The 26,030-nt window shown below is 43.5% G+C and overlaps 1 protein-coding gene and 2 long non-coding RNA genes across 3 annotated transcripts in view; 2 read left to right on the top strand and 1 right to left on the bottom strand.

The window, feature by feature from the left end:
* Nucleotides 1-26,030, top strand: part of LOC146201608 (uncharacterized) — a 229,453-nt gene that overhangs the window by 113,293 nt on the left and 90,130 nt on the right. The window lies entirely within an intron of this gene.
* Nucleotides 8,023-13,030, top strand: LOC146201611 (uncharacterized). Its single transcript, XR_014701671.1, has 4 exons — nucleotides 8,023-8,181; nucleotides 8,845-8,929; nucleotides 10,045-10,153; nucleotides 12,929-13,030. It is a non-coding gene; the product is annotated as an uncharacterized LOC146201611 (long non-coding RNA).
* Nucleotides 17,475-20,198, bottom strand: LOC146201610 (uncharacterized). Its single transcript, XR_014703574.1, has 5 exons — nucleotides 19,690-20,198; nucleotides 19,379-19,522; nucleotides 19,086-19,232; nucleotides 18,812-18,945; nucleotides 17,475-17,668 (listed from the first exon to the last, which is right to left on the bottom strand). It is a non-coding gene; the product is annotated as an uncharacterized LOC146201610 (long non-coding RNA).

The following is a 26,030-nucleotide window of genomic DNA, read 5'->3' as shown; positions in this document are numbered from 1 at the left end:
ATATGGCGATTGAGTGTTAACATGCAACACAGCTCAAGCTACTCAGCTGCGGCATGTACTGAAAAGAATTGTTACCTATTGAGACAGCCTCTACCAGTCAAATTTCAAGTGAAATATTTGTACAGTTAGTGCTGAGCACAAATAAACAAGAATTATGGCACAATTGTGCTGCTGCTGAGGAAGAGTCCATAAAGTTTTCGAAACATTGCATGATATGAAATGACTATTCTAAGTACAAATATGTATATATTGGATGTTTTGTGTGGAATGAGTGTTTTATTCTTCTGTTGTAGTTTTATTTCACTGTTTCTCATACTTAAAAACAATACAGCTAAGAGTAAGCACTGAAAAGTCGCGTCACTGCACGACAGAGTAATAGTGCATGGCCGGAGCGGTCAGTTGGGATCAAGAAATACTTAGCGCCCACTGCCTTGCATCAGCTAAGGGTCCCCACTTGTAGAGAAAAACTGTCTAGGGGCTAATTGTAAAACAGTGACCAAGTGTAATGGAATGTCACTTAGTTGCCAGGACAGCATGCAGACTTGATGGAATTTTGACTTGTCTGTGAACACGAAATACTATACTTCTATGACTAGTGTACTTACCTACCAGAGTCCTTTGCTTTGTTTACATAACTATCCTGCAAGCCCATACATCAAGTTCATCGTGGAGTGAATACACAGATCCTCAATACAATTCAAGGAACAGAAACCAATTGTAGTGGCATGTAAACACAGTGCAGTTCTCCAAAAGAGTCACGACAAAACTGTACCTTGTGATATCGAATAAAATATCCCCTCTGAGAATTCAATACTCTTCTGAGAAAGAAAACTGTGCTTGGAACTCTGAACTGTCAAATAAAAGAAAAATGGAAGAAAGCGAGTGTGTGTGGATGTTAGAAGTCCTTGCCACGGGAGGCTAAATGCCTTGCAAACCCAGATGTTTTATACTCGGTGGCTCGTGTAACAAGTAACGAATGCTAAGACAGAGAGGCAAGGAAAGCAGCACTGAACTGCAAGATGTTTACTAGGTCAATATTATAATTGCATATAGTGAGAAAGCTGCTGGATAATCTTGTCAATCCAAGAAAAATGCTTTTATTGACTGTTTACAATCACCTGGCCTGTTTGAGACTGATTAAAAAAATGCTGGCTATGTCCACCATCGAACCGTTTGAAATTATGGTTGCATTTTGTATACTTACTTATTTCCTTAATCAACTGAAACTGGCAGTGTTTTTTTTTCTCAATGCTACCTATGCTTAAAAACCCATCTAATGTAGCTTTGTGTTTTGGATTGCTCATCTCAGTGAATTTTGTGTATTTACAGGCACATATGGAGGCTTCTGGGTCATTTTACAATATCACCAAGCAGCAGGTGTACCGTAAAAAACACATTTCATGCTTTGGTCAACTGCTGCAGGATCCTTCGTCAGGGAGTCTGTCTCTCCAAAAAGCATTGAATGTAAATGTATGGACCAGTGAGGCTTTACATACCTACCAGAGGATGCATGCATATGTAATAGTCATTCGCAACTCATCCATATGTGCCATTTAGTAACTCAAACAGCATCTGCCTTGCAATGGAAACATGCCACTAGGATGCTACATGTGCTGACCATTTTATGCTTGTAGTACTTGCTGTAATGCTAGTTGGTTCACACTGACCATTTGAGCGGCGCAAGGACATGATCACAGGAAAAGAAGATGGAAAGAAAGAGCGCCTTTCAATCCCTCTTCTTTTCCTGTGATCGTGTTCTCGTACCATTTTATTGATCATGTTATGCTGGGTTACTATTTCTTGAATGCGTAACGGCGCCCTCGCTTCACTGCCACTGGAAGGTTCCAGTTTGTGCCTGGTTCAATAGCCCTTAGTTTAGATCGCCCCACCAGATTCTGCTCGCCTGAAGAGCTCATGCTGCATGATACGTCATCCTGTCCCGTGTTAGATGCGTGTAGGTTTCTATATGCATTCCTGATTTTATTTTTTTTTTGTCTGTGTTTCAATGTTACTTTTTAGATGTTTCCAGGACCATGCATAAATTCCTGTGAAGCTTAGTGGATGCGTTCCTACCTGCGCTGTAGTGTGTTCATTTCCTTCTCTGTCATTGTCATTTCCCTTCATTCACTCTCCAGGCCTTTGGGCTGCGTCGAATAACATTGGCTAGCACTACTGCTTCTTGTGCGCCTTGTTTTTGTGCTTTTCGTTTCCACTTTGTTCCCCTTAAAGCTGGATAGAAACTAGTCCATGCAGTTTCACACTTGGGAAATGTGTAGTCCCCAAGTAGACGAGAGGGGGGGGGGGGTGCTGTTGTAATGCAGCAGTGATACACAGTGGTATGCACAACATATAATAGTGATGATCGCACCTTGTAGACTAGCAGACAATGCTGTTTTGCCTTTGAGCAGTGTGGATGACTATATTGCTGGGTTCTTTTCGATCACAAATTGGTTGGTTGGTTGGTTGGTTGGTTTGTGAGGTTTAACGTCTCAAAGCAACTCGGGCTATGAGAGACGCCGTAGTAGAGGACTCCGGAAATTTTGACCACTTGGGGTTCTTTAACGTGCACTGACATCGCACAGCACACAGGCGCCTTGCTTTTCGCCTCCATCGAAAAGCTGCCGCCGAGGCCAGGATTCGATCCCGCGTCTTTGGGAACAGTAGTCGAGCGCCGTAACCACTGCGCCACCCCGACAAATTGAATAAATAGATAAGTTGGCAAAGCACTACTCTTGCTCATTCATTACAATTGTGTTTTCTTCAAGCATGCAGCCTTGTACTGTAGTCTCACTTCTTCACACTTGTGCAGTGTTGCATGTGGAGACAGGCTCTGTGAAATTTTCCATACAAAGGGGTCCTTGCAATGGGTGTATACAGTGACAGCTTCATTTAGGGGGGCATTATAAAATTAGCCACTGAGCTCAACAGGGAAAGAGAAGTACATTGCTCTGAGAGGACACATAACATGCTGTAAGGTGCTGTGTTCCAGAGTCGTGAAGCGCACTAAGCCTTCAGTCAGTCCAAGATTGCTAACTAGGTACATGCTGATGCAACTGCATGAATTTTCACTTGACAACCATATCTGTGGAGTACTTAGAAGCACTCCAGTGATTTTAGGTGTGTGTAACATGGCTTTTTTGAGATTTCAAGCTGTTTGTGTTGCCTGATAGTAATGCTGCACTGCTCTGGTTGAAGCCAGGAAATTCAGCAAAGCAAAGGATATTTTATCCAGATTTCTGCATGCTATACCATGAACAAAAAATGAATGTTGCCTGTCTGTAGCAGCAAACTTAAGCTGTTATATGCATATCCCCAGTTGTAGCATCACGCATCTGTTACCAGTATAGTGGTCTTTGAAGCCAGAAAATAAATGTTTATCCTCCCCATTCTGGTTCTCCTCAACATTTGGTTCTTGCCAAGTAATTTCCATTTTCTTGCTACACTAAGCAGCAGCATTTAACATTCTCAAGAAGCATCACTTTATGCAGCTCAAGGCAATGCAAGGTAATGTGGTTGTGCGACGGGATTCTATCCGAATTATCATGCTGTAGAGGGTTGACACTATCGAACCTTCAAGGTTTAGTCTCAAGGAAACTTGTTTGAAAATTCATCTTGCTCAGTTGCAACTCGTTATTTGAATTCGTCTTCCCCTCAGTGTGATCAAGGGCCTTGCCCTGGTAAAAGTGTGCAAGTACCTGTATATTGTTGTATCATTGCAACTGGAAGAATGTTTAGCCAAGTTGAAAATTCCTTTCAGATTGTACTTTTTTTTTTCATTCTGCACCATAATATTGCCCAATTCATTACAGTCTTATAATGGGCCTTACCATCTTTCTTAGCCATTCATTTGGTGGCATCTTGATCTGTTGAGCTAAGGATAGAATGACAGAAGTTGATTACACGACATGTGCTCTACTGGGACATGAATCTCTCCTCTTGTTTTTGGCTCAGCACCAAACCCTCGGTACCCATCATAGATATGTACCCTTTTCAGAGAGGCAAGAAAATTAACAGTTTTGTCGGCACACCATCATGATACCCAGCACCCACAACATAACGATTAATCAGAACAAGACGTGGCACTGACAAGACAGGCTTGCTATAATCTAGCTATAATTGCAAGAATTATACTTCATGAAGAATCAAGCCACTGAGTGGTGCCGATGCTTCTGTAGTCACATCAGAAAGCAGACAGCGGAGATCATTTCATTAATACAAAATAGTTTCCAGAAAGGTCACATCGCACCCAAGGCTGTTTTCAGGCACAGTACACACGAGCCACAATCAATATTTGTGATGGACACGTTGCAGGGAAAAAGCCGTGCATGCATGGTCACTACAGGGGGAAGAACAAACGCGACTACCTGCACAGATCGAACTTTATTTCAGCATTCAGAATGCAAGATATGTGTAGTGAGCTTTTCAAACGAATCAAATACTTGCAGGCAATTTCAACCACGAAATAATTAAAAAGTAAAAATAAAAAAAAATGAATCAATGAGAGCAGGAAATCTGCAGTAAATAATAGGTGCATGTTATTGCCATTATGAAAAGCATTTTTTTTTTTGGCTGTTCATAAGACAATGAGGGAAATGTATATTGCAAAACAATGCCGCTGGTCAGCTGTTCACAGGATTTCACGTGACGTCTGAAGTGCTTACATGTGCAAACTGCCTGTCTTGAGAGTACAAAAGCTTATGAGATGCTGTTTTCTGCATATACCTTTGGTTTTTCATTGTAATGCACTTCAAAGAACTGTGGTAGCAGCCCATTTCTTAGCAAACTCAGTCTGAAATTACCTGCTCCTTCTTATACTTCTGCGACGCGAACACTTGTGATCCTCATTGAGGTTTTCAGGAAGCATTGAAGCATCCGGTGCTGCACGGCCGTTTTGAATGACCACTGAGAAGCTTCCTTCGTGTGCGTTAGGTGACATCGAGGGTGGCGACGCCCGCTCTGGGATGTACTTCAAAACTCAAGAGCGCTAAGAAACAGCTTCGATCCAAGCAGGCTCGGGCACGATTGCACGAGTTGAATGCAGATCGAGTTCAATGAGGATCGAAAGTGTTTGTGTGACCGTGTTACATACCTCCTACTCATTAATTACTGCTATTAATATCCCTAAAATCTTAGCTCCTTGATTCATACTTGAGTACCAGCATTCATCACTCTCATGAAGTGTTACTGCATGCAGCCATGCCAGATGTAAACATTTGCCTTGTGCCATGTATTTGCACCCCAAGGTTCACACTATGCTCTGTGAGCCGCATGATAAAGCTGAATCCATGGAGCCTTATACACTTTCGTGCAGGTGGTTTTCTACTGATATCTTGCTTGCAGGTACTCTTACTCTTTATTATTATGGCTCACAGTGCGTTTTTTTTTTTTGTGAGAATATCATGAGGACTGTCCTGCACAATCTGCAGAAAACTTCTATCCTTCTAACCTTATACTGCTCCAATGGGGAAACTGAATAACACATAAGATGGCATTTCATTTCAGATTGTGTCTGTACTTTTCTTCCTGTACCATATAACACTGCCCAATCTATTACACTTGTCCTAAAAAATCTTACACACCTTCTTAGGTTTCTCGGCCATTTGTACGGTAATCATTCCATTCACAGAACAAGAATGCGTTGCGTTTTTTTTTTTCTCGGCACTAAAACTTGGTTACAAGCCCGCCGTGGTTGTGTGCCCACAACTCATACCTATATATAAAGAGGCCAAGAACACTAACAACAATGCCGTCCGCGCACGGTTGTAATGAGAGCATTCGGAGTACAACGATTAATCCCAATAAACACATCTGTCAAGACATCACACGAAGCAACGATAACAAGCAACCATCGCAAACATACTTCACGAAGCATCAAGCAGCAGATTGGTGCCGGCTTCCCGACGCTTCTCCGTGCAGCCAAAATCGTTTCGCGCACGTAAAACACAGTTTTCAGAAAGGGCACTTCACACCCACGGCAGTTCTGAAGCACAGCACATACACGAAACACGACTGATATCAGTGATTGCTGGCGATCGCTGCACGCAGACGAATGAATGCGACTAGCACAGCTCAAAATTCATATCAACATTCGGAAAACAAAACGTGCGCAGTGAGCTTTTCACTCGTAACAGATATACTTGCAGGCGATTTCACCAACTTGGCAAAACAGCAGTCGTTCCGAACGTATCACTTTCGCTACACTCGCACTAATTGTCGCTGCTACGAAACTGATACGCGCACAGGGAATTAATTCACTGCGGGGAGCTGCTTCTTGATGTTGTCCGTGAAAATCCTGCAGCAATCACAAACGGCTCCAAATAAACACGTCGAGGCACCGCAACTGTGAAGCAGTAGTAAATCTTCCGTAGGTTTGTCGGCCACTCGTCAACTCGGTGCAGGCCAACTCAACTGAGGGAACTGTCACTCGATGCTTGTGCACATGGCAAGGCAAACTTCCAAGTCGCTTTGAATAATCGTAATAAACGAGCAATAGCGACATGAAGTCCATCTTTAATCGACAGGCACCGTCCGCCTAGGCCTTGCTTCGCCTACGCTCGGTCGGCGGCCATCTTTGAAAAAGTAGGAGGAGCTTGCGATGCGCCTCCAGAACGCATGCGGCAAAAGTTGAAGTTGAATAACTCTGTGCGGCAGCCGGGCGGAGGACGCATGCCTCCGTCCGCCCCATTGTTAGGACCTGGCGGATGCGTCCTCGAGCGGACGGGCGCAGCGCCCAAATAGTGACCGTACAGCGGCCTTTACTCTGTGCGACTGCAGACGTGCGTAAGTGCGTGCGTGCGTACGTGCATGCGTCACACACGGCTTCGTGCCGATGTCGGGATAGACTATTAACTCAATAATCTCGGACATCTTGTTCATCCTAAAGTTATAGCTAATTAACGTATGCGCGAAACTTCTGATAAAGCCTAGTGCACACAGGTGCCAACTTTCCCACATCTGTGTTCCTTGATTGTTTATTGATCCAGCCTCCCAATGATACGACCCTGCATGGCTTAGCACGTGTTTTCTTGTGGATTCCTCTTGCAAAGTCAATCTACTTTGATTATATTTTCACTATAGCTAGGTGGTGGCGCCTATCTGGGTTCCGCCTTGTCTTCATTATGCCCTTTGTTGTGCGCTATTGGGTATCCGAGTTAGTGGATCACATAGGTTAAGTTGGGCGGCCTTAACTTTTATACTGGCTTGGAAGTAGAAGGCAGATGCTTGTAGTGCATGGTCAGGGGAAACAGGCGCACGTGTTCGCATAGTTAGAGGAGATGTTTGTAGAAGGAGCATGGATAGCCATACACTCTAAAAAAAAGAGTGTAAAAGGAGGGTAACTTCGGGATTTATGCTATCTGAAACCGCATGGCTTAAATATACCCTGCGCAATCACCCGCACGGAAGACGTTAGTCTCTCTCGCATGATTTTACACCATTTCGTCCCTGCAGCTCAAGCAAAAAAAAAAAATTGCCGCTTGTTTCTTCTTTTTTTTTTATGATGGTAACCGGTTTCAAGCTGGGTGCGGCTGTGTTTCTACTTCCCGTCCGATGTCCTTTCAAGAGCTACCACAAAAGGACCCCCCGTTTTTCCCCGGAGAAGGTGGGGAATCGTCGAAAGTTGGGAGCATCTTATCTCCTTACAAAAAGCGGTGCCTCCCCCTTCACCTCCCCCCCCCCCCCCCCGACACCCCTTGGGGACGTCTTTTGACTCCTACGCGAGCTTGACCGTGGAGGGAGCAAGGCCGAACTCAGAACAAGGGCGGACAGACAAGTGTGTACGCTGCAAAACAGGGAGAAAGGGGAGGTGAGGGGGGAGTGGTGGTGAGGCGAGAAGCGAAGCAGTTGCTTTTTAGTTTTGTTGCTTTTATTCTACACGCAGCGTCACGTGTTCGTAGTTAGTTGCTTGAGCCTGCCTGCGTTCCCTGCGACTCTGCGAGTCCGAGAAGACGACGACGGCGACTGCCGCACGAGTCAGCGTTCGTGCTCTTTGTCGTTGGTACTCATCTGCGTTTTTAGAAAAGTTCGGTTGCTCTCAGCGATTATTTCATCGAGTGCGCTCATCGATGCCTCACTATGAAACGACTTCGTGAAAGTGTGAACTTCGGAATGAAACGGCGGATGGCTGGTCGTCGCGGTGGTGGTGTTCCAACGGATCCTTGGCGCCAAATTTCAGCCGCGCATGTAAGTGACGTTTTACATTTAGTTTTACGTGTTTTTCTCTGCTATTTAACTTGGCCTGAACATGTTTTGTTATTGCTTACGTCCGCGACGCTGCTTGTTTGTCTGTGAAACGGCCTCTGAGCACGACGTCTTGGATCCCAACCTGAGCATACCACTCCCTCAGTTCAGACTGGAGGAGCGGCGCATCCCAAAATTTTCAGATGGTCACGACCTTTTTGCGGGATGTTAATGGTGCATTTTTAGTAGTCTACGACGCTCACAAGCACATCCCGCGGTTGAAAGTATGCGTCGATGAGCGCTAATGCAGTCCCGGTGATACGCATTGACGTGTTTGCATGCCGCATTATTTTTGCTCGCTGCCTACAATCGATTTTGATCGTCTGTTGTTGCTGCTTTACGGGAACGTTGCCATAAATGCGGGTGGGCATGCAGGGTGATGGGTTAAGTTTACGGTTCTTTTGCCAGCAACCTGTATGTTCGAAGGCAGCGCGCTTGATATCCTAAAGTCACGCTTTCAAAACGCCGATTTAACCCCGCAGTTTTGAGCTGATGGCGTCGAGGCCACAGGTGGGACCGAGCCGATTCGTGTACATGTATACTGTCGCAGTGACGCAATGTGCAGGAAAGACATTTCTCACGCTTTTTTTTTTTTTTTCGCTGCAGGCTCAAGTCCTTCGTCTCGTCTGCGCAAGAACGTAGACTGTCGTTTCTTCAAAGAATTTGAAACTGGTCTCTGCTATCCGTGCTGGTAAGTCCAAAGCATTGTTTCCGTCCAGAAAGGGGCGTTTAAATTGACACGCGCACTTTTGTGGCACATATTGCTGATCACTGACATCTGCCTCAATGTATACTGCTTGGGATTCTCGTCGGAGAATATTTATGTCGCGTGCCATGTGTGTGTCTCCTTGCGTGTTGCCATTTTCGCTCATGCCGTGCAATATGGCGCACGCCCAGGCAGTGACTTATCAATTGAGTTTGATTGTGTTTGAGGGCGTGTGCGAGTAAATGGTGTTATTTAACTTGCTGATCACTTATGTTAAGAACTGATAATAAATATTGGACTCGATCAAATCACTTAACAAGTGAAAAATCTGGGTTAGCTGGTGATCAGATGTCTTCAGCATTGAAGCAAACCATGTGTCACCCCTTCTCTGCTTTAAGACTGACTTTCTTTTTGTAATCGGTACATAAAAAGACCAGCGCAAAAGAAAAAAATAATTACGGGGACAAAGGAACAAAAAATGACAGGACGGGCACTGAAATGCGTTTTGTGTTCCTTTGTACCTGTTTTCTTTTTTTTCGCTGGTCTTTTAGGGTGTAAGTATGAACCAACTGGCCCAAACAGCTATTTTGATTAAATGTGCTAATTTTCGTTAGCGAGCTAAGGAAAATTTTTATATCACTAATATTTTTCATTTTGGGATTTGCTATAGTTTCTACTCAGCTATTTCCATTCTGAACTTTTCAGCCTCCTGACCCATAGAAAGGAGGCTATGCCTGACCAATAACAACACATTCTTTTCCTTCTGTAGTTTCTGTTGTCAGACATTGTGTTATACTCATTACTACAATTCACTGGTACTGAGACATTCCCTCATTGAAGTTAATGTGTATTGTCATTGTGCTAGCAGTTCGTCATAAATCTGCTATTCTAGTTTACTTAAGCAGTTATTTCGACTGTAAAGAGGTGGCAGATATTGTTACAGATATATCTAGGAACAGGAGTTGTAGCTTTTAAGCTCATTGTCAAAATATTTGAGTCATTGTTTTGGCATGTGTGGTGCCATTATTTTTTGTACTATAGTTATGTATGTACTAGTTACGAGTATCATGCTAATGTTATGAATGATACCTTTGCTGCAGCGTACCTGCCAGTAGGAGGAATACGGTGTAGAAGTGCTGTTACTCCTGCTTCTAAAGATCAACCTGCTTTCTTCAGCGCTGGACGACTACTTACGGCAAGATTTGTGTGGTATGTATTTTTCGACATAGCTGTGGCATTGTGGTCTGTTCATTGTTGCTTTATGTCTATCAAAGAGCATATTTTTCTATGCTGAGGAGCAATAGCCCTGGCATTACATTGATTTTGGAACCATTCAGTGCTATTGAGCAAGTTAGCAAGGGAGGAATTTTTTCAGTATGTAATCGATCTGAACATGTTGACTTCTTTTTATTGAGTGAGCTGTTAATGTATGCCTCTTTTCTTTTTTTCTTCAAAACCTAATATTTAAATTGTTTGCACTTGGTTCTCAGCAGTAAGGTTATGTTCTCTGATGCGTGTAATTTTCAACAACTCACATGCTCTTACGTTGCTAGGTATGTCCACAATAGAATGAAACTAAAAATGAAGTACTGCAGGTGATATGTAATGGACGGTATTTTAGCACTTTCAGCTTTATTGTTTCTTTTGTGTTCTTTATATTGTTTTGTGCCATTTGTACTCAGCATATTTTCCTTGTGTTCCACCACTACCATTTAACAAATATATATATATATATATATATATACCCCCACCCCTTATGTCATGTCTATGGGCCTATAAAGGGAGAAGGAATGAAATGAAATTTGCAGTACAATTAGAACTGGATTGTGCAGCACAGTGGACATGTCTGTGGTAGAGGATAATGGTTGAATGGCTAATCAACCAAAATTGACTTAACTTTTGCATTTTAATTTTAGGGGACAGTATTATATACCAGAAATGAGGGTCCCCAATATTATAGGTAAGCCCAGTTCTTAAATTTTCTGAAAGAGCAATGTAGTTCAGGATATTGAACAAGGAAAGGCATATTTGAAAACTATTGTCTTTCTTTCCCACATTGCATGTAAAAAATGTTGCTGCACTTGGTATTGTTGCCAGAATCATGTTAGCTTCTTCTGCATCATCAAAAACACAAAATATGTCTATATTATCTGAATAAGAAATGTCAGCAACACCCTTTTTTAGTTATGTAATGTGGAAAAACCAACTTACAAAGCTTTTAAAGGAATATTTTTGATGCTCATTATGTTAGACCACATAGATGATTAGGAGGGTTTTAGGCCTAGGCTCACTCATTAATAGCCTTCAATTTTGCAGTTTTCATATTGCCTCTTATAAACAAAAAGAATAGATAATTAAGTCTAATCCTGAAGCTGTACCAGGTACCCAAAGTCCACATTGCTGCACAACCCACCGGCAGAGACTGCACGGGTGTCTCTTCATAGTTTATGATTTGCAATCTGTAAAGGTAAAGAACATAATCTTCGAGAAATTTGTTGTAAACACTTTTTAATAATCATTCTTGTATAATATTGGTCAGCATTTACAATTTCATTAGTTAGGCATCTAAAGAGATAAGCAGTTGACAGTTCTGGCAAATTGCAGTTTATGAGAAGTTTTATTCCTGCTGCATGTGCTGCGAGCATTACATGAAGCAGCAATACATAGAATCTCAAGCTTTGTGGTTTGTTCAAGGAATTATAGGGGTATTGAAGTGTATTGCTTTTTGCCTCCTGAGCAAGATAATGTAGTTTTGAAGTGAAACGGCAGTCTCTAGAAGTTTTTGGCATCGGCATAAGCTGATGTGTGATGTGAAACTAGCAATGAACTTATGTAAAAGTTGCATTTTATTGCCATGCTTTACATAATTCTGCATCTGTGACATCACTGCAGTAATGCACATGTGCAGAAGGTGCTTTGGATGTGCCTTGCTATCATTGCTCTTTTAGCATGAAATGTTCCATCTTTCAGAAGTGGTATCCCGCATTTTATAAGGCATAGCCTCTGTGGTATATTCATGCCTTTTTCCAGGAATGTAAACTGCACTAAAGGCAGAAACAATAGAATGGCCTTAGACATACCCCTGCAGGAGCAAGCTCTGCAGGAACAAGCTTCATTCGTTTATTCATGAGAAATGACAACGAATGCAAGAACAAAAGAACCTCCCCCCATCCCTCCCCCCCCCCCCCCCAAAAAAAAAAAAAAAAAAGAAGAAGAGATCTGCAGTTGTCACTTGTGATGGATGATCAGATGACTAAAGACAGTGTAGTCTCAGGAAAACATTAACACTATAGGCAACATAAGATAATGTCATCAAGGACCAGAGACAGTGTTTTCTAGGAGGGTGACTAGAAACAACACCACTGGTATGGTCAGGTGTGAAAGCAAACTATAATGTGTGGGTGTTGGAGTGGAAACCAGCAAACAACAAAGGTGAAAGTGAAGGTGATAAAACAAAGTTTAACATAAAAAGCTAATGATAAAAAAAAGGAGAACTGCACATATGAACGAGTAGAGGGAGGGGTTTTTTAAATCACATCTTTTGCCTTTATTAGGCTAGCTTCTATTTTATCAATATGTTTTCATTCATATTTCTTTAAATGACCCTCTGGGTAGTCCAACATCAGTGATGCCTATGGCTTGACCCTGCTCCTAACAAGAATATGTCTCATTGTATATTGTGTCTTATTGAGCATATTGTCAATTTTTTCTGAGATTGCAATGTGCTAGTTGTCTATGTGTGTGTTAGTGGCACGGGTAAAGCTCAGATTTGGAGAATTTTCATTGATCTATATATTGTGTGAGTTCACAATTCTCATTATATAAACACTTGGAAGCCTGTACTGGTGCACTATTTCTATCTGTCTTCCTTTTTACTTGCCCTTCGTGCAGTGTTATTTTTATATGTGAATTAATTACTCCATAAGCATGTTTTGCGAGACTTTCTTCGTGAGTAACCGATTACAAGTTCTCTTTTCTATGCAGGTCAAATACGTGGTACATCCCTGCCCTGACTGTGCGGAGAAGATTATCCAGTCCCTTGCTGCAACTTCGGTGTATAATGAGGTGAAATAAACACCATGGTATGTAATCTTAACCGATTGTTCTGTAAATTCTTTTTGTTCACTCTGCAACATAACTTACGGCTTGAACATAACATGACACAGCCTACCTCACCTGAAACATTGCTCACTGTCACACTCCAGATGACACAAAGATATTGCAATGTTTCAACATAATCTTTCCTTCCAGAAAATCTTGAAATGTATTGGTTAGCTTTATTCCTGCTTCCAGTGACCAAGTTTACGACGCAGATTGGTAATAGTACTCTTGTGTGGATAGCATATATATACCACAAGATGATGCTTAGATACCCTATGTAATATGGCATTACTTTAAACTGCTTGGAGGGTAACGTTATCCTTCTCCTGGTGGTATAAGCTTGCACCATAAAGGTGCAAAACTTTGCGCTCTTTGTCGTAATATAAATTTATACTCTAAAATGGTAACTTTGCACCTGTACATACAGGATAAGTTTACGTTGTCAAGGTGCAAACTTGAACCTTTGATGCAAGGGTATGCTTATGCCATCGACAGACTAAAACATAGGCCTTTATGAAAGGTGCAACGTTATGCCTAGGTAGAATACAGTTACACTGCTTGTGAAGGTGCAAGTTTATGCTACCAGAAGCGTAATGTTACACTACATGCAATGGTATAAATACTTAGTCTTCCAAGACACAGCGTAACCTTACCCCAAAAAGGTGTTAGCTCAGCGACAAGCAGTTTACCCCCCAAAAAGACTAAGATCACACCTTTTTTTTTTAGAGTGTAGCAGTATCTAATCTCTGCGAAGCGCTCTGCTGTTCTGCGCCCCTATACATATGTGCCAAACGTATGCGAAGTGGGAGACGCCTGTTGCACCCAATCTCCCGCATGCTCTAAGAGACTTTCGGTGGCGCACTGAGTGTGGCGTATTCGATCCCCACCAAATTAAGACAGACTTTACAGCTGGCATATTGATCCGCACAGTATCAACTTTGGTCAGGTCGAGTCTCACACACGTGTCCTTAAGGACTGCGTCGCAGCTTGGACATTCCACTGCCTAGCGCCGTGAGCTTTTTCGTCGCACAGTGGAAGGCCGCGCGAAGCGTTCGAATAACGTGTAGTGAAGTCCGTGGGATTTATCATTTGGCAGAATAGGAACGCGGTCGATCGTATTCTTTCGGTGACCCCGTTGTCTACTGTTCCCCATGCTAGTGCGTCTCACCTAGATATAGCCAGCTGTTAGTTCTTGGAAAGCAAAGCTTTATCCGGAGGTTGTTGACGCGGCACATCCACATCAGGAAGGTCACTTGTACATCGAAGTGATTTGAACTAGGTTCTTGTCTTGAAAGACGCAAGCCTGCGGCTCACGCGTATATATGTGTGAGCACAAAGGATCGAGCAATCGACTGTCTGGAAATTTGTTAGGGGGTCAGAGCTCCCGAGGGAGTCCTGTTGCAGCTGCGCATTATTGATATACAACGTGTGACCAGAAACTCACTGCATTATATATTTCTTGCCGCTACCTTATATGTTCGGTACTTGCTGTTTTACTGAAACATTATTTATTGTCCCAGTGTGCTTTGCTATTTCCATGTTTATCAATAAGATTTCTTTGGTTCCCTGCTATGTAAATGGTTGAAGTTCACGCCTATGACGTCATGATCGTTTCTACTCTCTTATCCCGGTACTTTTCAAGCAGAAGTCTTAAATTTCTGGACCTATGCAGCATTCCTTCCATATGCAGGGCTATTCTACAAGCGATCTCTCGGCTTAGTACGTACGACAGATAATTCGCTTTAATCACTTCCGATACATGTTCACGCCTTAAAACTAAAAGTTCTCCATATTATTAGTCTGCAAGCCACAACAAAAACCCGAAATTGCGGCAGCTGCTTCAGGAAAGAATTCTTTTCAATTAGCTTCTTTTATTGCGCGTACCTCGTGTAGCTCTCAATAAATATTATTAATTTTCAATCACTCTGTCAAACATAGGGGTCTCAAACTCATATTGATATACAGGATGCGTTGAGAAAATATGTCTTTCGCGGACCAGGAGTGGACAGTAACAAGCAAGAAAATATAGAAGCCATAATTCAAAGCAATCTGTAAAACAAAAGCAATAAAATAAATAAAAATCAACTGTTTTGTTCCTATGAAACCACACTCCCATTCTTTGAGCAAAAAGAAAAAAGGAACAAAAAAAAACAGAAAAAGCGGAGCATCTTCGATTTTTTGTGTCCAAACGCGCCGGAGGAGCGCGTTACTTCAGGATGGCTTGGCGGAGTTACTGAAAGGATACAGAGGTTGAAAACTACTACAGCCACTTGTCCTGACAGTATATAAATGCGAATGAAAAAAGAGGTCTGGTTGTCCAGCGTCTAGTTATTGAAGGTAACAAAGTTGACTGTCTTGTAATTTTAACTAATAACGCGCAACTTTGGAAAACGCGCTTACATTTCCAACATTTCGTTTGCACGTACAGCGTCCTCGCGCGCTCGAGATCGTCTCTTGGTCGCGCTCTACACTTCTGCAATGAACTTGAAAGCACGCACGCACCCACGAGCACAAGCTGCCGAGTCTTCCAAGAACTGTTGACAAGAAGCGGGGGAGGAGAGGGGGGTAGTTTCCGATGTAGAATCGGACCGCTCGCTGCGAAAATGCGCCCCTCCGACTTCCGAAAAAAAAAAATGAAAAGAGCCGCCCGTCCCACCCCGGCAGGTCGTAAAAGAGGATGAATGGGCCACACGCAAAGAAACAAAACCAAATGACAAGGACGCTGGCCCGTTTTCTCGCGGCTCTTACCTTTACCAGACTGTTTTGAGAAAACAAGTATGCGATTAATAACCTGGACAATAATCATTTTCCTTCGTTTTTTTTTTCTTCATGTATTTGATCGTAAGACAACTTTGTTCGAAAAGAGCTCCTTCAAAAATAGTATACAAATACCACAAAACTGCATGCTCTCTTCAAAGTCGGCGTGTATACATCTCTTCTCTCGCCCAGTCAGGAACGCTCGCCACCAGCTTTCGAGCTGCGGGGGTGACACGGTTGCCCTGCCCTTCCCACCATTTCCCCCCCTCTTTTCCGTCCTTCCTTCGAAACGTCCGAGCGTGAGGTCGGTTTTGTTTTGTCCGGGTCTCCCTCCGTGTACGCATTTCTCTTCTCCTGCTGCGAAGTAGTGTTTTTAGAATTTGTCTCTTTGCTTGCCTGCCGGAGCGTTCGCCGCGGCCAAGGCTTGCCAGTGCCCTACGCATAATTTCTGCCCCCGTGTGCTTTTTCTCTTCTGTCCGCTTCTTTTATTTTACACAATAGCCTTCTCCTCCCTTACAATGAGAAGTTGCGTCTACTCAAGTGCCCTGCCATATAGCGGACGCATTTCAGTGAGTGACACGGGCTAAATGGGGTGTACGGGAGCTTGTGCGCCAATATATAACTGATGTTACAGCACCTACAGCTGCGCTTCGTAATAAGCAAACAGTATAATGACATGATCTACACATGAAATCGCGGTCACCTTGTGGCTTGCTGTTTATCAGAACTCGGTAAAAAAATGTGAGTGACAAGTTAAACAAACAATAGCATTAATTAATGTAACAAAACATTTACACTGAATAGCATGTATCATTTTGTTCCATACTAAGCGCAAATTACATAACATCGCGAAAAACCAAATCAAGTAACAGGCAAATTTAAAAAAATGTAGCAGTCGTGCTCTTCATAACTTTTTTTCAATGTACCGCCTCAACAGTCGGGCCAACGCATTGCCGCACTCTTGCCATTAACCTGGCGCCATGCCCGGCATTTAGTCCGCCAAAAAAGTCGGGCCAAAGGCCGCTGCGAACTATTTGCCGAAATGGCTGGCGGCTACCTCCGGGCCGACCGCTTGCCGTGGTTTACTAGCCGACTAAGTAGGCTGCCGACCATTTTCCGAACGTCGGCCACACGTAAATGGTCGGCCAAGGATGCTTGGGTAGCTGAAAGAAAACTTTGAAAAAGAGGACTGGGTATTAGCAGTAACAAACCGCGCGCGGTCGGTCAGAACCCAAGCAAAAAAAAAGTGTGTGGCAAAAGATAGGGCCGACCTTTCTCGCCGACCAAAAAGTGGCCGGCCGACCTTCGGCACCCGAATGAGGGCCGGCGTCGGGGATTGACACTGACCTAACGTTGGCCGATTTTAGGCAATCGACTACGGCCCAACCTTTTGGCCCGACGTGACCGACCACCTGCCGCACGTGGGCCTGCCGTCTGCCAGCGTTACTGAATGGTCGGCCGCTCGTCTGCCCTAGCATTTTGCTGACGAAAGACCATACGTCGGCCGGTTGCTTCCCGACGCCGGTTAGTGGCCGGCATCGCCCCTCGTGCAGGTATCATGCCATGCATTTAATATATCGTGGGCCATGCATATATAACGGGGTAGCACATACAAATGCATCAAGAAAAGCAGTAGCTTTTCTGATGTCATGAAGAAACAAAAGCTGCAGTATTTGGTGAAAAATTTATTTGTCAACAGCGTTCAGAAAAAGCTCGCGATTTGCTTTTTAATAAGCGTGGATATATGACTGCGCGTGTGCCACATATGGAAGATGGGCTTGAGGCTTGGTCTCCTTCTTTTGGCAGCCTGTCGATCACTTGATGTCTGCGACTGGTCGGATCTGCGGCAGGTTCCATCTTGGTCAGCTGTACGAAGACAAGTGTTTTAATGAAATATTTCCTTTTCGCCTAGACTTTTACATTGCAGGCAAATGTAGGGTGAAAGGTAGAAAAAATAATGTCTGCTCACTGCCACCAACTGCACTATCACATCAATATATTTTATGCGCTTGACTTCATGCGACCCTACTGAAAACGCATTAGCGCAAAGCCGCAATAGGTAATCAGGATCCGTGAATCCGCGAGAAAGGCGCGATCACTTCGTTTTGCTGGAGTCATGATGTTGCAATTTGAAACCGTAGCGCAGTCAAACCTTATCCTCCCGAAGCGCGTTCTTGAATGCTAATGCTGCAATTTAATAATTCTAGCAAAACCAAGTGTCCGCGCTTGTCATAGAGCGCGTATGAGGGATTCCAACGCGGCTGAACAAACAGTTACCGCGATATTTACATGAAACCTACAATAAGTTTATTCCGTAGAATACAGCTTAATTTTCTCAAACTAGATGGAACTTTTACAGCAAAAGCGACCGGATATTTAACGATAAGTCATCTGATTTATTTTCGTTATTTAACAACCGAGCATTATTTTAAAAATTCGGCTATTTAGACAGCCCAACTCTTAGAAGCTTATAGAACCCGTTGTAAATTTTTAAAGCTTGAAACAGGTTAGCTGAACACCTCATGAGCATGTAAGCACCAGGAAATAATCCGCACGATGAAAATACAACTGCTTGCCCAGAAAGCAAGCGCACAGAGCAAAATCAATGTGAAACGGCTCAGATCTGGGTGCATCACATATATAATTCCAAAATCCACAAAATGAACGCACTGGCTCACTTACCTTGCCAGCATACCGCATCACTCAATCATCAATTTTCACGTATAGACATCATTACAGCAGCAAAAAAAAATAATAATAATAATAATAATAATAATAATAATAATAATAATAATAATAATAATAAACACGGCATAAACATTGTACTCAGTCCTGGCACGAGCTTGCTTGGCAGCAGCGATGATGCTTGTACAGCTTCTGATCGCTCCTATGGCGAGGGGTGCTGCAATATTTATATCAGTGATAGCATTTGACATTTAACTGGGTTGCATGCGTCCCATCGATGTGAGTCGGATAATCGAATTTTTCAAACAAAATCAGCGCTAATACCTGTCCGGCAAGTGCACCGCCATAAAGAAGTGAAAGGCCAGCGTTTTAGTGTAGAGGAGACCAAGGACTTCGGGCTTCGGCGAAACGAGCTTCCACTGTCGCAGCCAGTTTCCAGATCAGCTGATATCGCCTCCCTGCACGATCAGCGCAAGGCGCGCATACCAATTACAAAATATGCATTTACAGTAACAAGATGCGCATAAGTCTCAAAACAATACATAATTAGTTGCAGTTCATTATCGTATAGAAGAAAATCAGCGCTAATTTGACTTACCTGATGGGTATACATGTCAGTGCATGCACTTCGATATGAAGTGAAAGACGGGCGTTTTGGGGCAGAGGAGATCGGACCTCGGACTGCAGCGAAAAGAGCTAATTCTACCGCCACAGCATCGTTTCCAAGTCGGCTCAGCACGTCTTCCTGCGCAATCAGAGCGAAATGCGCACACATCGATTATAAAAAAAAAAAAAATGCACGTAGTAACAAGATGCGCATATATATACGCGCTCCAGAAACAGTTGCAGTATATTGTCGTATCGAACAAAATATGTGCTAATTGGACTTACCTGATCGGTATAGTGAGTGTCCCTCCATGTTAAAAGGCGAGCATTTTGGGGCAGGAGATACCGAAGGACCCAGACTGCAAAATGAGCCAATTCTGCCACCGCAGCCAGCCGCAGCCTTGTTTCCAAACGGCTCAGCAAGTCTTCCTGCGCGATCAGCGCCCACACCAATTATATATATATATATGAAGAAAGATGCAAGGGGTATATAACAAGACGAACATATGCTCCAAAACAATACATTATTATGTTCAGTATAATATCGAATCTAGCAAAAAGCTCCTCTGATCAAGACCGAAAGATCATGTACTTACGCATGTTTTGGTGAACTTCGGCACGAAGAATCTGTACAAGCGGCTGCAATCATCAGCTGCATATATGGGCTGTTCTTTTCAAACGCTGACTGCACCAGGAGGTTGAGACAGATTGAATTTGCGCGAAATAAAAGCGGACGATAAGATTAGGCAGTACGCATCGCGCCCACATGGAGGCTGGCCGTCGACTGAGTGACGCCGCGGCCGCGCATCTTAGCTCGCGCGGGATGTGTTTTCCCGCCATTTGGACATGTGACCTCAAGAAGGGAGGAGGGGGGGAGAGAAGCTGCAAAAAGCAGCGAGAATCTCCCTGTGTGCGGTGCATGCAATTCTTTTTTTTTTTTTTTTTTTTCGCGCTATCTCTCTCTGCTTCGGCATTCCTGTCGCCCCCCGCGGTAGGGTGCCTCGATGCCTTTCGCCTCCCCGTGGTTCTTTCCGCTTTGCCGCAAGGAAAAGAGATGGGCCGATGGGGGGCAGCGGGTCCCGCGCAGCGAGAAGCAGTTTTCTTTCTTTTTCTCGTACTCCCCCTCCCCCCCCCCCCCCTCCCTCGTCGTTCAAGAAGCGTCGAGGTAGTTTCTTTTTTTTTCTTTTCTTTTTTCTACGGCTTCTGTAGAACCCCCGTCTTGATACCAGCGGCTGTAGTTCTTTGCATGAAAAAAATATGGCTTGGAGTGAATGTATGTAATGTTCTTTTAACCGAATATCTTCCACATAAACCAAGTGTGGGGCAGTAGAACACCTGCAGCTTCATTTAGCCAAAATAGCAAGACCTGGCTACGTATATAGTGTTCAGTAACTTTATCGGAACCGTCTTGGAAACTTTTCCAAGACGGTTAAGTTGCAGAACACTGTATATTATGAGTGCTTTTGCAGAGATTACATAGTCCATGCGGATTTATACTTCCCAAAGCAGTACGTGGGTTATTTAGAGTCCCTCGGGCTGTCATATTAATCGCAAACCACATTTCCGTTTTCGCGTTTGGTTTCCATCATAATGCGGCTTCTGCAGCTCGACTAAAGCCCGTGACTTCGAGCTCAAGCTGGTAAATAACGATTGAATCACATAGTAACTGCTGCAAGTTTCTGACAAAAATATATTTTGTCCATTTGTTCTAGGGATGCATGAAAATCAGTAGAAGGTCGCAGGGCGAAGTGCACCGGATCCGGATGAAAGCTCATAAAAGCTCACCGCCTCTTTTCTTGACCCCGTACGAAATGTAAACTCACGGAGGCTGCGAAACGAATTTAAGGGCGTTTAGGATTGATAGGTTTCGAGGGCACTGGCAAAAGTAATTTACGGTTAACATATAAACCTTAAAGGCACGTGATCTCTTCGGTTTACCGTGGGTTTGCTTAGAGTTATGTTATAGGTTAACTTTATGATGAGGTTGTTTAAATTCAGAGGTTACCATTTAACCATAAAAAAAATGGACAATTACATTCGTAGGTTCATAGCAGTTACCGCGCAAATCTTAGGCACTTAATACTAAGTATGCTTCAAACAGACAATCAGCGCCTACCAGTTCACAAATTCAAGCATAAGTTCATGACAACTCGCGATCAACCACAGAGTGTACCATACCCGCCGCGGCTCAATTAGCGCGCGGTTAAAGCGTTATTTCAAAATATGTATAAATAACAGTTAATTTCACCTCCTGTTGCGCAATGTATATTTCTATCAGCAGGCTCAAATGATATAGTGTCAATATATATCATGCACGCGGTATAACTCAATGTTGCATAAAAATAGCTGTTTCAATGATACGAATTTTCCACTTTTCTCCTGCTAAGCCGACTGCCTCATGGAATGTAGAGGGGAAACCTGCGGTATTGCAGGAGACTTTACTTTGATATGGACAATGTTATTTAATGATATATTATAGCAGCAGTGAATACGCGGCTGGGGAAAAGGGGATTCGAGGAACTTTATATATATTCTGGCATTTCATACCATATTTCTGCGTGTGAGGCTGACGTTGAAGAATTTAACAATGTAGACCGCCACTGGTGCAGGAACCGATCGATCCTCGTCATGTTGCGCGGGATTCTCAAAACGCAATCCCTTTGAATTTTCTCAAAAGAACCAAATGTTACTTTTTGCACAATGCTTGTGTTCGCAGGAAGTTACGTTCGACAGGCGAATCGTCCGGGCGATCGGCTCTTTGCGTGCCTTTCATTTTTATTTGAAAACTATCAGGACCACATTTGTGTTCTGGATAAACACAGTCGGCCTCGGCATATTGATATATAAGGAATAAAGCTTTCCTAATCCCCGTGTTTTAACTGAGGCGGGCAAATATTTGTCCCAAGCTGTTCCATTTATCCTCATGTCGGCAATATACCCGAGTTTCGTCTATCGAGAGTGCAGCATATATATGCGAAGCGTTACAGCTCATTTGGTACAAAAGCCACCTCGCTAACCCGGTTTTCGCTTGAGTATCGTCGAGTTTTGTCTGAAATATTCGGAATGTGGTAGTAAATATGCAGATGCGGTCCAGGTTCCCACCGGGATCTGTGACAGATGCTGCGCCTTTACTTTCCTATAACCAATTTGCAATTAACTGCGGTTGTCCACCGAAATAGAGAGATAGAGAGAAGAATGAGAAGGCGTTGTATCCCGTCAAACGTTAAGGGGAAGCTTGAGCGTCCCCCTAATTTTTATTTCCTTCTTTCAATTATTATTAACTATTCCATCGTACCACTGTGTAAGGTCGTGGAACAATTTACTCTGTGCGACTGCAGACGTGCGTAAGTGCGTGCGTGCGTACGTGCATGAGTCACAATAGTCACACTAGGGATAGATATTAACTCAATAATCTCGGACATCTTGTTCATCCTAAAGTTATAGCTAATTAACGTATGCGCGATACTTCTGATAAAGCCTAGTGCACACAGGTGCCAACTTTCCCACATCTGTGTTCCTTGATTGTTTATTGATCCAGCCTCCCAATGATACGACCCTGCATGGCTTAGCACGTGTTTTCTTGTGTATTCCTCTTGCAAAGTCAATCTACTTTGATTATATTTTCACTATAGCTAGGTGGTGGCGCCTATTTGGGTTCCGCCTTGTCTTCATTATGCCCTTTGTTGTGCGCTATTGGGTATCCGAGTTAGTGGATCACATAGGTTACGTTGGGCGGCCTTAACTTTTATACTGGCTTGGAAGTAGAAGGCAGATGTTTGTAGTGCATGGTCAGGGGAAGCAGGCGCACGTGTTCGCATAGTTAGAGGAGATGTTCGTAGACGGAGCATGGATAGCCATAGCAGTATCTAATCTCTGCGAAGCGCTCTGCTATTCTGCGCCCCTACACATATGTGCCAAAGGTATGCGAAGTGGGAGACGCCTGTTGCACCCAATCTCCCGCATGCTCTAAGAGACTTTCGGTGGCGCACTGAGTGTGGCGTATTCGATCCCCACCAAATTAAACAGGCTTTACAGCTGGCATATTGATCTGCACTGTATCAACTTTGGTCAGGTCGAGTCTCACACACGTGTCCTTAAGGACTGTGTCGCAGCTTGGACATTCCGCTGCCTAGCGCCGTGAGCTTTTTCGTCGCACAGTGGAAGGCCGCGCGAAGCGTTCGAACAACGTGTAGTGAAGTCCGTGGGATTGATCATTTGGCAGAATAGGAACGCGGTCGATCGTATTCTTTCGGTGACCCCGTTGTCTACTGTTCCCCATGCTAGTGCGTCTCACCTAGATATAGCCATCTGTTAGCCCTTGGAGAGCAAAGCTTTATCCGGAGGTTGTTGACGCGGCACATCAAACTCAGGAAGGTCACTTGTACATCGAAGTGATTTGAACTCGGTTCTTGTCTTGAAAGACGCAAGCCTGCGGCTCACGCGTATATGTGTGAGCACAAAGGATCGAGCAATCGACTGTCTGGAAATTTGTTAGGTGGTCAGAGCTCCCGAGGGAGTCCTGTTGCAGCTGCGCATTATTGATATACAACGTGTGACCAGAAACTCACTGCATTATATATTTCTTGCCGCTACCTTATATGTTCGGTACTGTTTGCTGTTTTACTGAAACATTATTTATTGTCCCAGTGTGCTTTGCTATTTCCATGTTTATCAATAAGATTTCTTTGGTTCCCTGCTAAGTAAATGGTTGAAGTTCACGCCTATGACGTCATGATCGTTTCTACTCTCTTATCCCGGTACTTTTCAAGCAGAAGTCTTAAGTTTCTGGACCTATGCAGCATTCCTTCCACATGCAGGGCTATTCTACAAGCGATCTCTCGGCTTAGTACGTACGACAGATAATTCGCTTTAATCCCTTCCGATACATGTTCACGCCTTAAAACTAAAAGTTCTCCATATTATTAGTCTGAAGCCACAACAAAAACCCGAAATTGCGGCAGCTGCTTCAGGAAAGAATTCTTTTCAATTAGCTTCTTTTATTGCGCGTACCTCGTGTAGCTCTCAATAAATATTATTAATTTTCAATCACTCTGTATAACATAGGGGTCTCAAACTCATATTGATATGCATGATGCGTTGAGAAAATATGTCTCTCGCGGACCAGGAGTGGACAGTAACAAGCAAGAAAATATAGTAGCCATAATTCAAAACAATCTGTAAAACAAAAGCGAAATACTAATAAAATAAATAAAAATCAACTGTATCGTTCCTATGAAACCACACTCCCATTATTGAGCAAAAAGAAAAAAGGAAAAAACAAACAAACAGAAAAACAGAAAAAGCGGAGCATCTTCGATTTTTTTTTTTTTTGTCCAAACGCGCCGGAGGAGCGCGTTACTTCAGGATGGCTTGGCGGAGTTACTGAAAGGATACAGCGGTTGAAAACTATTACAGTCACTTGTCCTGACAATATATAAATGCGAATGAAAAAGAGGTCTGGTTGTCCAGCGCCTAGTTATTGAAGGTAACAAAGTTGACTGTCTTGTAATTTTAACTAATAACGCGCAACTTTGGAAAACGCGCTTGCATTTCCAACATTTCGTTCGCACGTACAGCGTCCTCGCGCGCTCGAGATCGTCTCTTGGTCGCGCTCTACACTTCTGCAACGAACTTGAAAGCACGCACGCACCCACGAGCACAAGCTGCCGAGTCTTCCAAGAACTGTTGACAAGAAGCGGGGGAGGAGAGGGGGTTAGTTTCCGGTGTAGAATCGGACCGCTCGCTGCGAAAATGCGCCCCTCCGACTTCCGAAAAAAAAAAAAAATGAAAAGAGCCGCCCGTCCCACCCCGGCAGGTCGTAAAAGAGGATGAATGGGCCACACGCAAAGAAACAAAACCAAATGACAAGGACGCTGGCCTGTTTTCTCGCGGCTCTTAGCTTTACCAGACTGTTTTGAGAAAAACAGTATGCGATTAATAACCTGGACAATAATCATTTTCCTTCGTTTTTTTTTCTTCATGTATTTGATCGTAAGACAACTTTGTTCGAAAAGAGCTCTTTCAAAAATAGTATACAAATACCACAAAACTGCATGCTCTCTTCAAAGTCGGCGTGTATACATTTCTTCTCTCGCCCAGTCAGGAATGCTCGCCACCAACTTTCGAGCTGCGGGGGTGACACAGTTGCCCCGCCCTTCCCATTTTCCCCCTCTTTTCCGCCCTTCCTTCGAAACGTCCGAGCGTGAGGTCGGTTTTGTTTCGTCCGAGTCTCCCTCCGTGTACGCATTTCTCTTCTCCTGCTGCGAAGTAGTGTTTTTAGAATTTGTCTCTGCTTGCCTGCTGGAGCGTTCGCCGCGGCCAAGGCTTGCCAGTGCCCTACGCATAATTTCTGCCCCCCGTGTGCTTTTTCTCTTCTGTCCGCTTCTTTTATTTTACACAATAGCCTTCTCCTCCCTTACAATGCGAAGTTGCGTCTACTCAAGTGCCCAGCTGCCATATAGCGAATTTCAGTGAGTGATACGGGCTAAATGGGGTGTACGGGAGCTTGTGCGCCAAAAATATAACTGATGTTACATCACCTACAGCTGCGCTTCGTAATAAGCAAAGAGTATAATGTATAATGACATGATCTACACATGAAATCGCGGTCACCTTGTGGCGTGCTGTTTATCAGAACTCGGTAAATAATTTTACTAACAGCTATAAGGTTCACTAAAAATGTGAGCGACAAGTTAAACAAACAATAGCATTAATTAATGTAACAAAACATTTACAATAAATAGCATGTATCATTTTGTTCCATACTAAGCGCAAATTACATAACATCGCGAAAAACCAAAGCCGAGTAACAGGCAAATTTAAAAAAAAAAAAGTAGCAGTCATGCTCTTCATAACCTTTTTTCAATGTACCGCCTCAACAGTCGGGCCGACGCATTGCCGCACTCTTGCCATTAACCTGGCGCCGTGCCCGGCATTT

This window comes from Amblyomma maculatum, chromosome 1 (assembly GCF_055883805.1).
Source record: "Amblyomma maculatum isolate TAMU_Amacu chromosome 1, ASM5588380v1, whole genome shotgun sequence".
Taxonomy (NCBI): Eukaryota; Metazoa; Arthropoda; class Arachnida; order Ixodida; family Ixodidae; genus Amblyomma; species Amblyomma maculatum.
Note: the sequence above shows the minus strand (reverse complement) of the source record. Positions and strands in the feature narration are given on the sequence as shown.